Here is a 10884-nt window from a genome sequence, read left to right as displayed (position 1 = left end):
TTGGGGGAAATACAGTTTTATTTACACAAACACACACACATATATACAAGCTGAGCCTAAGCTTGGGGTTCACTAACTTTATATACCACAAAATATAACTAAAACTACAAGTACTGATTAGTTTAACACATTAATGAAAATTTCACAATGTTCCCAAGAAGATGTGAGGATTTGTATTTACTTGCACAGCATGTGATAAAAACACTCAGTTTTGTAAGACTGTACCCTCTCTCTTTTGGTCAATTTGACCATGTAAACTATATCCCATGCTATAATTGGGCAGATGTCCAGTGTTGGAGTCTTTATCCGCCCCTCATTTATAACATGCACCTGCTGGGCGACCTTGGGCTAGTCACACTTCTCTGAAGTCTCTCAGCCCCACTCACCTCACAGAGTGTTTGTTGTGGGGGAGGAAGGAAAAGGAGATTGTTAGCCACTTTGAGACTCCTTCGGGTAGTGATAAAGTGGGATATCAAATCCAAACTCCTCCTCCTCCTCCTCCTCTTCTTCTTCTTCTTCTTCTTCTCCTCCTCCTCCTCCTCCTCCTCCTCACGGTCCTGTCTTTATGGTATTTTCAGTGCCAGGTGAAACACTTGATATAGTGCTATCCAGAGCATTATAGAAAATTTAAATGGATGCTCAGAGTCTTGGCTGTCCAATTTGAAAGGCCCAGGGTACTGGGCCTCAGCTGCCCTAGGATGCTAGGTGCTTAAAAAATAAAAGTTACAAATAGAGCAGTTGGAGTGAAAGGGTCACCTCTTAGCTCAGCTTTAGGCATGGAGAGTCCATGATGACTAGAACAATGCATGATCCTATTTTCTGTTTTACCTCTGTGTATGTCCAAGAGTATAAGGGACACGGGTGGCGCTGTGGTCTAAACCACTGAGCCTCTTGGGCTTGCCGATCAGAAGGTCGGCGATTCGAATCCCCATGACGGGGTGAGCTCCTGTTGCTCGGTCCCATCTCCTGCCAACCTAGCAGTTCAAAAGCATGCCAGTGCAAGTAGATAAATAGGCACTACTCCTGCAGGATAAATAGGCACTACTCCGGCGTTTCCATGCACTGCTCTGGTTTCGGTGTTGCACTGCGCTAGAAGCGGCTTAGTCATACTGGCCACATGACCCAGAAAAACTGTCTGCAGACAGACGCTGGCTCCCTTGGCCTGTAAAGCAAGCTGAGACCCCAAAGTCGTCTGCGACTGGACTTAACTGTCAGGGGTCCTTTACCTTTATGTCCAGAGTAGAGAATTACAGGAGGCAATCCAACAGGCTGTGTGTGTCCCCACCCCCTTCATAACTAGGAACAGTTTCCTGGGAAGCAAATTAGTTTAAACGCATCATGAACCTCTGACAGCACAATGAAAAATTAACCCTCCTACTGCCCTGGACAAGGCCTGTTCCACGTGCATTCAGTTTCTGCCTTCCTCTTTGTACTGTACTTTGCTGCATGTAATTAGATGAGAAGATAGCCTGAAGGCTTCAAACAAATTGGTGGCTGATGGGATCATCTGGGCCCATATTAGACCAAAAATTCCCTTCCAAAAACAAAGGCTGGCAGAATCATGTCAGGTGATTCAGTCTTGTAATGAGAATTTGTGGCTTCATCAGGTGTTTGGTTCCTGGAATAGACAGGATATTGGAATGGGATGACTGATCCTACCCAGCATGGATGACAGTGGCTGTTCCTTCCCTCAGAAGCTGTTTGCTAACCTGTGTGCTTGCCACTTCCTTATAGCCCTGCTCAATGAGTCTATACTAAATGCTTTTTTGTTGCACTATAGTCTCTGAAGGTCCTCCTTTGGTCAGAGATCCTCCAGCCTCCCTCCACCATGGGTCAGAGAACTGGGCTTTCCCTTTGGGAAGCTGAGAAACCCACCCAAGATGACTCTGCTTTGTGTGATATAGAAATGTCTGCTCTCTCCAGACAAGGAGACATAGAGGCGCCTCGAGAAAAAGGTGGGGGGGGGGCAACAGGAATTGCACAGAAGGCCAAACTGGGGTGAAGAAGGCCCGGGGCAGTGGCATGAAGGGAATGAGAGATGGTGAGAGAGAGAGAGAGAAGGCAAATAACATCTTGGGAATGCAAGTCTGTATACACATCATACATTTAAAGCACATGACTTTCTGCAAAGAGTCCTAGGAACTGTGGTTAAGAGTTCTGCTCTTTGTGAGGGTAAACTATAGTTCCCAGGTTTATTGGGAAGAGTGAGTCATGTACTTTAAATGTGGTTTAAATGTACAGTGTGTATGCAATCTAAGAGGATTGATGGGTATAGTGGGACAAAGCTGGGCAACAGGACTGGGGCTGGCTCTACCTCAGGTGGCAGATGCTGTTGGGTGGCAAACAGCAGAGAGCTATTGGAGGACTGAGCTGTGTGTGGCACGCAGTCTGCTTGCGTCTCCTTACACTGATGTAGTGGGGAATGCTGTTCCCATTGGCTGTGTTCCAGTGAGGTGCACCTGCCAGTTCTGTTGGCTTCTGTGGGATAAGAATGTGGCGCTGGGTCTGATCCAGCAAGGCTCTTAAAGAGAAGCAATGCTTTTTAAAATTTGTTATTACAATGCCTATGCTTGAGTTCCTTCCGCATATGGAGGTGGTCGAATGAAAACCAGAAGTCGAGAGCTGGCTGCCTTTTTTCTATCTCTAGATTCTCTGCCTCTTTCTCGTTGCCTATAATCAAAGAGGAGGAGGCGCTGCAGTTTAAATCTCTCCGGAGTTTCTCTCCCCCCCTTTCCCCCCCCAATTCCCGCCCCCGGTTCTTCCTCTCATCATCATCATCATCATCATCTCGCAGTCTTGAGTTTCTGCAGCTGCAAACTTGGATCAGGGCAAAGACACGGAAGCGGGGAGACAGAGAACCCACGTGGAGCCCATCGCAACCCTCTGAACTGGGGGGGGGGGGGGAGATTGTAAGCCCGCCTCTGGCTATTTCCTTTGCTCCTCTTCTTCGCAGCTCCCAGTGCGTTACGCTAAGCAAATGCTCCGCAACGCTAGTAGGAGGAGGCAGGGCCCCCAGAGGTCCCCGATTCACACGTGCAATAACTCTCTCCCGCAGATGGGAGACGAGATCAAGGCGAGAACCCTTCATTTCAGGTCCTTGAAAGGGGTTAACCCAACAGCGCACAGTCTATTGGACTCCAACTTCCAACAGCCCTAACCAGTGCAGCCAGCAGTGAGGGGATGATGGAAGTTGTAGTCCACAGCCACCTGCCGAGGCAATCTGCTTCACCGTAGAAGAGCCCTTACAGTTAATAAGTTCCCCATAAAACTTTGGCCCAAATCTCTGCAATTTCTACCTATTTATTCTAGTTCTGACCACTAGAGCAACAGAGACGAAGTCTGCTCCATCTTCAGATGTTTGGAGGCAGCTGCCAACATCTCCTCTTAGTTTTCTCCAGGCTAAAAAGGCACAGCCCTTTCAACCTGGTCTGAGTTTGCAAAACCTACACCATCCCCTAATACCCTCTTTTTTGTCAACGACCTGATTAAAACCTGGTAGCCAGAGCTGGAACTGCCCTGTTTTTTCTCCCAGTGGAACTAAAGCCTGAGCTAAATCTTGGATAGAAAGAGAAAACTCTCAGGTCAGACAAATGTCAAGCACGTGCTCTTTAGCCACCTTCTTGCACATGCCCACCAGAGTGGCAAAAAAGTGGACAGGCATATCTGCCTGTCAACTAAATGGCTATTACTGTATGTTTATTATAACAGCATGGAGAGCCAGTGTGATGTGTTGTTTAGAGTGTCAGATGAGGACCTGAAGATCAGGGTTCTGTCATGAAGCTCACTGTATGACCTTGAGTCTGTGAAGATTAAATAAGGAGCAGGAGAATCAGGAACACCACCTTGAGCTCCTTGCAGATGGGATGTTGGGTGGCAAACAGCGGAGAGCTATTGGAGGACTGAGCTATGTGTGCCACGCAGTCTGCCTGCGTCTCCTTACACTACCCTGATGTGGTGGGGAATGCTGTTCCCATTGGCTGTGTTCCAGTGAGGTGCACCTGCCAGCTCTGTTGGCTTCTGTGGGTGGAATGGGTGGGTGTGCACACCATTTGTCCTTTGCCTCAGGCAGCAAAATATTTTGGGCCTTTTCCTGCACAGGATTGCCCACTCAAACCTTCTTGGGGCTGTTTCTTATTTTAGAGCCAGTTCTCAAACCGTGGGGCACAGTGCCCCCGCATGGTGACTTGAGAAGCTTGGAACCAATGGACATATAGGATCACAGCCATTTTGTCCATCATCACACAGCACCAGATTGAGGGTGGCCAGTTCCCCCACACAGGGTGCCGAGCCAAGGGGGCAGAAAATTGAGAAGATCCATAATTGAGAAGATCCAGCAGAGGGAGAGCTGAGGCAAGACAGCCCACTCCACCTGCTCCATTGGTTCAGTTGAAAGAGCAGTTGCCATTGGGGTCCTCTCATCTCTGAATTGTCTGTTCATGCTGTTCATTGTGAGAGCGTCTATGCTTACTTTGTCATCATCTATGGCCCGGGGACTAATAGCCAATTTTCCTCTCAGTTTCCTCCATCCCTGCATTACTAAAATCTCTCTGCCATTTCGAACCACCACTTTCCCCCTCTCGGTGTCTCTCATTTCTGGTTCCCGTTTCATGGCTACTGCTGTTGTGCAACAGGCCTTTATTATCGCTCGTGGATTTAAAAGCCCAGAGGGTGTTGCCGTTTGTTCCTTTGACTACATGCACATTAGTCAAACATCATTGTTTGGGAAAGGGTTATTGTCAACAGTTCACAGCAGACCTCAGCGTATGAGAAGGCAGGCGCCTGCATGTGCATTACGTACACAGGAATTTGAAGCCAGGATACATTTCCCTCTCCCACTCTCCCTGCTCTGGGATTTAACTTCCTGGACAGCCTGTGAACCCTGAGGAAGAGCAACTCTAGTTCTCCACACTGATAATTTTAACAAGGTTTCCCTTCCAAAAGAAAACACCAAAGATGTGTGAAAAAGAGGAGCAATGGAAACTTGGAAAACAGGAACAAATAGTGAAAGTTGGAATATATGGATCAGAATATGGCTTTAAGGATGCTTCATGGTTTCTACACAGCTTTTGGATACACATATGAAAAGGGGCAATCTGCTCATTCAGGGGGTGGGGAGAACCTCAGACCCATAGAAAACATGGACCCTCCAGATGTCTCTGTGTAGCCTTCAGGACTCTCCCTAGACCACAACCCCACCCCACATCCCCCTGGGTGCTTTAACCCAGCTGGAATGTTTACCTGAACTGTAGTAATGCCTTTTGTTTGCCTGGGAGGAGGAGACAGGTGTGTGCGGAAATCTCTGTCTTTTGCAAGGCAGAAACGTAACCAACTGTACAAAGGTACAGGTCACATCTATTGCTCTGCACACTTTGCCTCTGGCTGGCACACAGCCCCTGGCTGGTTGCTGACACAGGGATGTGGTCCTCAGGCAGGTGTGTGTATATGTGTGTGTGTGAGAGTTTCCTCCAACTGTTTGCTAATTAATGGGCCATGGCAGGTCAATGGGAGACACACTTTGCACGAAGAAGCCTCTCTCCAGCAAAAAATCTTAGAAAGACTTCTCCAGGAGCGTCCGGCTCCAGGCACGACGAGGCCCTTGGCAAGTTGCCCTCTGGCAGGCTGCTGTGGATGCCGTCCTGTTTCCTTGGAGGCAGGGCCTGATATTTCCCACAATGCTGCTCCCAGAATAGCGTAACTCAGAGGCATTCTGGGGAATTTAAATGGCAGATTCTGGACTCTGCTGCTGTTTCAAAGGAGGATGCAGGACAGGCATCAACATATGTTTTTTCTATCCATCCTTCTGCCCACTTTTAAACCATCTGCTTTTCTTTTCTGAACTGAATGCAGCACATCAACCCTTCTTACTTGAACAAGTGCTTTTGACAGTGAAGTATAGCATGCATTCATATTATCAAGGGTCACTTTTACACCATTACACTCCCTACCCTGAGGCACTGTAGTTTAAACCACTGAGCCTCTTGGGCTTGCTGATTGGAAGGTCAGCAGTTCAAATCCCCACAACAGGGTGAGCTCCCATTGCTCTGTCCTAGCTTCTGTCAACCTAGCAGTTCGAACGCATACCAGCACAAATAGATAAATAGGTACCGCTGCGGTGGTAAGGTAAATGGCGTTTCCATGCACTCTGGCACTCGTCACAGTCCTCCGGTTTAGTCATGCTGGCCACATGACCCGGGAAGCTGTGTGTGGACAAACACTGGCTCCCTCAGCCTGAAAAGCGAGATAAGTGCCACACCCCATTGTTGCCTTTGACTGGACTTAACTGTCCAGGGGTCTTTTACCTTTTTTACCTTTACACTTAGGCATTTATTTTTAAAGTCTACTGTCCTGTGGGACGTATTTTCCTATCTTACACCACCTGAAAGCCTTCCAAATTAAATCTCAGGTCCTTCTGTACTCTGCTGCAGCAAGATACACAGCTAGGTTTGCAAATTTTCTGTGACACCAAGACATTTGTTAACTGAAACAGTGCTACTGGCCAGGCCATAATTCTAGGTTGCACCCATAACATACCTACATTACGAAGGGGAACCAGGTCGGCCGAAGATTGACCTCACATCTAACATTTTAATAGAGCTGGAGCTTGTGGAAGCAACATGGGGTGATTATGGGGAGAACGCATATTCCAATTTAGCCAAGAGAAAGTTAAGACAACATGATCCTAATCTGCATTTTCAGGAAAAGTTCGACGACCCCCTTATCATGTAGCACACTGCCAGCGAGATTGTGCTCCCGTGTTATTTATTCAGCCTTATATAATATCTTGCTTGCTAAACTGAGGAAACCTAAGTCAACAAAGATAGTGGATCAAGATAGGGGTGGGCAATTTGTTTTACAAAAGAAGACATTAACATTAAAGGGAGGGAAATGCCTTTCACAAGAGCAAACAAAACTGCCCTGTCATTTAATTGCGTCCACAGTGTCCCTGAGCTGGAACTGCATTGGGACGGAGCCAGTGGTGCCAGATGTGCCAAGCCAATAGCCGTGTGCCATGGCGGCCAAACGGAGGGCAGGCAAGGGGCTGGGCTCAGTGGCATGGATGTGATAGGGCAGCCAGGTGTTAGAAGTGATGTGGGCAAAAGTCCACCTGAGGTCCGGGCACAGCCAAGTCACTTTGTCCCAGCAATGATGAGAGACCAGGAAGCGCGTCTTTCAAACGGACATAGAATCAGATTTTAATATCCAGCTGCAGGCGAGAAAGGTGACAGTGAGACAAGCCGCCAGAAAAGCTTGTTCAGAGCTGCATCCCAAGTTGGGGTTTTCCGAACCCCTTTTATACAGGCATGTAAACAATAAAATGTTCTCACAATAGCTAACCATTTCCTATAGGTAAAGGTAAAGGACCCCTGACCATTAGGTCCAGTCGTGGCCGACGCTGGGGTTGCGGCGCTCATCTCGCTTTATTGGCTGAGGGAGCCGGCGTACAGCTTCCGTGTCATGTGGCCAGCAGGACTAAGCCGCTTCTGGCGAACCAGAGCAGCGCACGGAAACACCGTTTACCTTCCCGCCAGAGCAGTACCTATTTCTCTACTTGCAGTTTGACGTGCTTTCAAACTGCTAGGTGGGCAGGAGCTGGGACCGAGCAACAGGAGCCCACCCCGTCGCGGGGATTCGAACCGCCGACCTTCTGATTGGCAAGTCCTAGGCTCTGTGGTTTAACCCACAGCGCCACCCACGTCCCACCATAGACTTCTTAATAAATGTATGCTTAACCATCCTATAGAAGCAACAGCATAGCAAAGCACCTCTCTCATTGGCTTGCCTGTGGCTCAGAAAGTTTCTCGCAAGCATTGTATAACTTGAATCAAGCAAATCAAAGTGGAGTCAGTCTTGCATCTGTCTACAGTGGTACCTTGGTTCTCAAACTTAATCCATTCCGGAAGTCTGCTCCAAAACCAAAGTGTTCCAAAACTTTCCCATAGAAAGTAATACAAAATGGATTAATCCATTCCAGACTTTTAAAAACAACCCTTGAAACAGCAATTTAACATGAATTTTATTATCTAACAAGACCATTGATCCATAAAATGAAAGCAATAACCAATGTACTGCACTATTAAATAAATAAGACAGTATTGTAGATGATATTTTAAAAAATTAACAAAATTATTACCTGCACTGATGATAGTCATTGTTTGGATGGGGGGGGGGCTTTTATCCATTTCCGCAGTCACATAATCAATCAATCAGTAGCCGAACTGGGTTCCACACAGTCACGAAAACAAATTAACTGAAAAAGCCACAAAAATAAATAGCAAAAACAAAGGCGCCAAACTTAATCTGTTCTGGAAGTCCGTTTGACTTCTGAAATGTTTGAAAACCCAAGTGCAGCTTCTGATTGGTGCAGGTGCCCCGGAAACAATAACTGACAGCCGCATTGGACATTTGGCTTCCAAAAAACATTTGAAAACCAGAACACTTACTTCTGGGTTCTCAGCGTTTGGGATCCAAGGCGTTTGAGAACCAAGGTACCACTGTATATGAAAAGGGATCTTGCATTTTCCATCTCAGAAAGAATTATGCTCTGCAAATATTGGTTACAGTAGCTTGTTCAGTTAGAGAAGGTTAAGTTCAGTTGATGGATGTCATACATATATGGGTGTTTGCTTGTCAACAAAATAGCTCTCCTAAATTAATACTGTGAACCTGGAACTTCACTTTGAATAGAATACGTGGTACCTGGAGTGAAATATATTGTGGGACGATACAATGGAATATGGAGAAATTTAAAACAGTCTTCATTTTCCCTTTCAGTGTCTACCTTCTTCCTGTACTCAAACAAGGGCATAAGTTTGAGGAAAGCGATTGGATGGACACTGAGACAAACACTGTTGTTTTAAGCAACAGCAGAGGTTTGAGTAAAGCAGGCTTGGAACTCAGCTACATTGGCAAAAAAAAAAAGTGCTTTATACAGTATGTGTTGTGTACTGTATTCATTATAACACTGGTGACACCAGATGCCGCTGTGGAGTTCCATTTTTGCCAACCTGATTATTCATACAAAGTTTACAACGCGTTTAACTGAAACGCTTCTTTGATGTGTCTAGACCCAGCCTTGGAAGGATGGTGAGGGTTTTTTTAAAAATAAAAATAAAAAAGCAAACAAGCAAGCAAACCAATCTCAACAAGGAGAAATAGCAGAGATGTGTGCAACACAGAAGCTAACACAAAACAAGCTTACACAACAGTTTGAAATTGTCTCTTTCCCTCCTCTCTTTCCTTCCTTTGCGCGTCAATCAAACCTCTGTTGTTGTTTAAAACCACCACTTCCCTCTGTATCTTTCTGCCACTCTATTTCCTTTATCACGCTGGCCACACACAGTTACTGTGTTGATAGTTCTCCTAAATTTTCATGGAAAAATTCAGACATGGTCTCTGAATAAGAGGCCCTGTTGAAGGTTAGGATGGTTCCATGTGAACTGTACAGTAAGTGGTGTGCGTGTGTGTGTGAATTGCATTTCCTAATGCTTTAAATTAATTATATGCTGCTGGAATTAAAGCATCCTGTTCCTCTCACGCGACTTATTTTCTGCAGCAATGCAGACAGGCTGATTGCTATCTCCATTTCATCATATGATCATAGGAAGGCTGTGGCATAAGGTCAGCCATGACTTGGTTTCCCCTTCTTTTTTGATTGGGGGACACAGAGCACTTCCAGACTGTCCCTGTTTTGGGGTGAGATTCCAACTGCATGCCAGGGAATTCTGGTTGCACATCGAACGTTCATTTGGCACTCTACCATAACAAAGCCTCTCTCCATTACCCCAATCAACCAGATGGAAATGCTTTGGAAAGTGTGGGGTAACCATTGCTTTGATGCAGAGTCCTGTAACTTCCCCACAAACAAATCAGAATGGCTGTTCAGTCAGCAGCTGATGTTGACTATCCTCCTTGCAACAATGGTGTAAATGAATCAGCATGTGCGCTCAATAAAGAGGTCACCTGGAAGCAATCTTAAGACAATTACCGGAAGCTATTAGCTGACAAGCCACTGACTGAGATGATATTGGAACTGAACCCAGTGACTTGCACTCTGTGCTCCCCCGCACTTAACCTTTTGCCTTGTGCTTTCTAGGCACAGGATCACATATACCTACTTGATGCCTGAGTTGTTCTTTTTCTTTGCCCCACCGCTTTCGCCAGGAAAACCCACTCTTTAATGCTGAATCGGAACAAACGGCAATTCAGATTGTTTGCTCATTTCCATTTGCTCCATTTCAGCTGTAAAGAGCAGTTTTTGCAGCGAAAGTGCCGGCAAAAAAAAAAAAAAAAGCACTCAAATACAGACGTGGAAAGTCCAGACCTGTGCCTAGAAATGCAGAGCAAAGTTAAGTATGGATGAGCCCTCTGTCCTTTGGCCCCTACCTAGCAATACTTTGTGTTGCAGGTCTGGATCACACATATGTTTGGCGAATACCTTAACGTTTTCGGGGAAAACCTGTGTGTATGTGGGAGACACATGATCAATATGACCTGGGAATTCATGATTGGCCACAGCTTCTTGGGAAACGGCCAGTATATAGATCCATGAACTCAGCCTGAAACTTTGGCAGTTACAGTTGTACCTTGGAAGTCCAACAGAATCCGTTCCGAAGTCCGTTCGACTTCCAAAATGTTCAACTTCCAAAGCACAGCTTCTGATTGGCTGCAGGAAGCTCCTGGGTGTTCGGGAGCTGAGGTACGGCTATATTTGATGCCTTTGCACCATGCAGGTCCTCTTGGTATTCAGAATGTGGCTGAATGAATGAAATATGGAAGCACTATTAAAGCATAGGGGCCCATCCTGTTTCCAGCCAGCATTGCTGTGACATGGAAAGTCACAAAACTGCTGCTGGAACAACCCCTCTCCAGCAGACTGTGGACTTT

The 10884-nt window shown here is 46.3% G+C and overlaps 1 protein-coding gene across 2 annotated transcripts in view; it reads left to right on the top strand.

Moving 5' to 3' along the window:
* OSGEP (O-sialoglycoprotein endopeptidase) overlaps nt 1-10884 on the top strand; it is a 244986-nt gene that overhangs the window by 197834 nt on the left and 36268 nt on the right. The window contains exon 1 of one of the 2 annotated variants that reach the window (XM_083470803.1): nt 2652-2698. The exons of the other annotated variant lie outside the window; for it this stretch is intronic. The gene's annotated coding sequence lies outside the window, so the exon portion shown is untranslated. Of the gene's footprint in view, nt 1-2651; nt 2699-10884 lie in introns of those variants that run through there. 2 annotated transcript variants of the gene reach the window in all.

The sequence above is a fragment of the Podarcis liolepis genome (assembly GCF_965112155.1).
Source record: "Podarcis liolepis genome assembly, chromosome: 13".
In the NCBI taxonomy this organism is placed as follows: domain Eukaryota; kingdom Metazoa; phylum Chordata; class Lepidosauria; order Squamata; family Lacertidae; genus Podarcis; species Podarcis liolepis.
The sequence above is the reverse complement of the archived record's forward strand: the minus strand, read 5'-3'. Positions and strand labels throughout refer to the sequence as shown.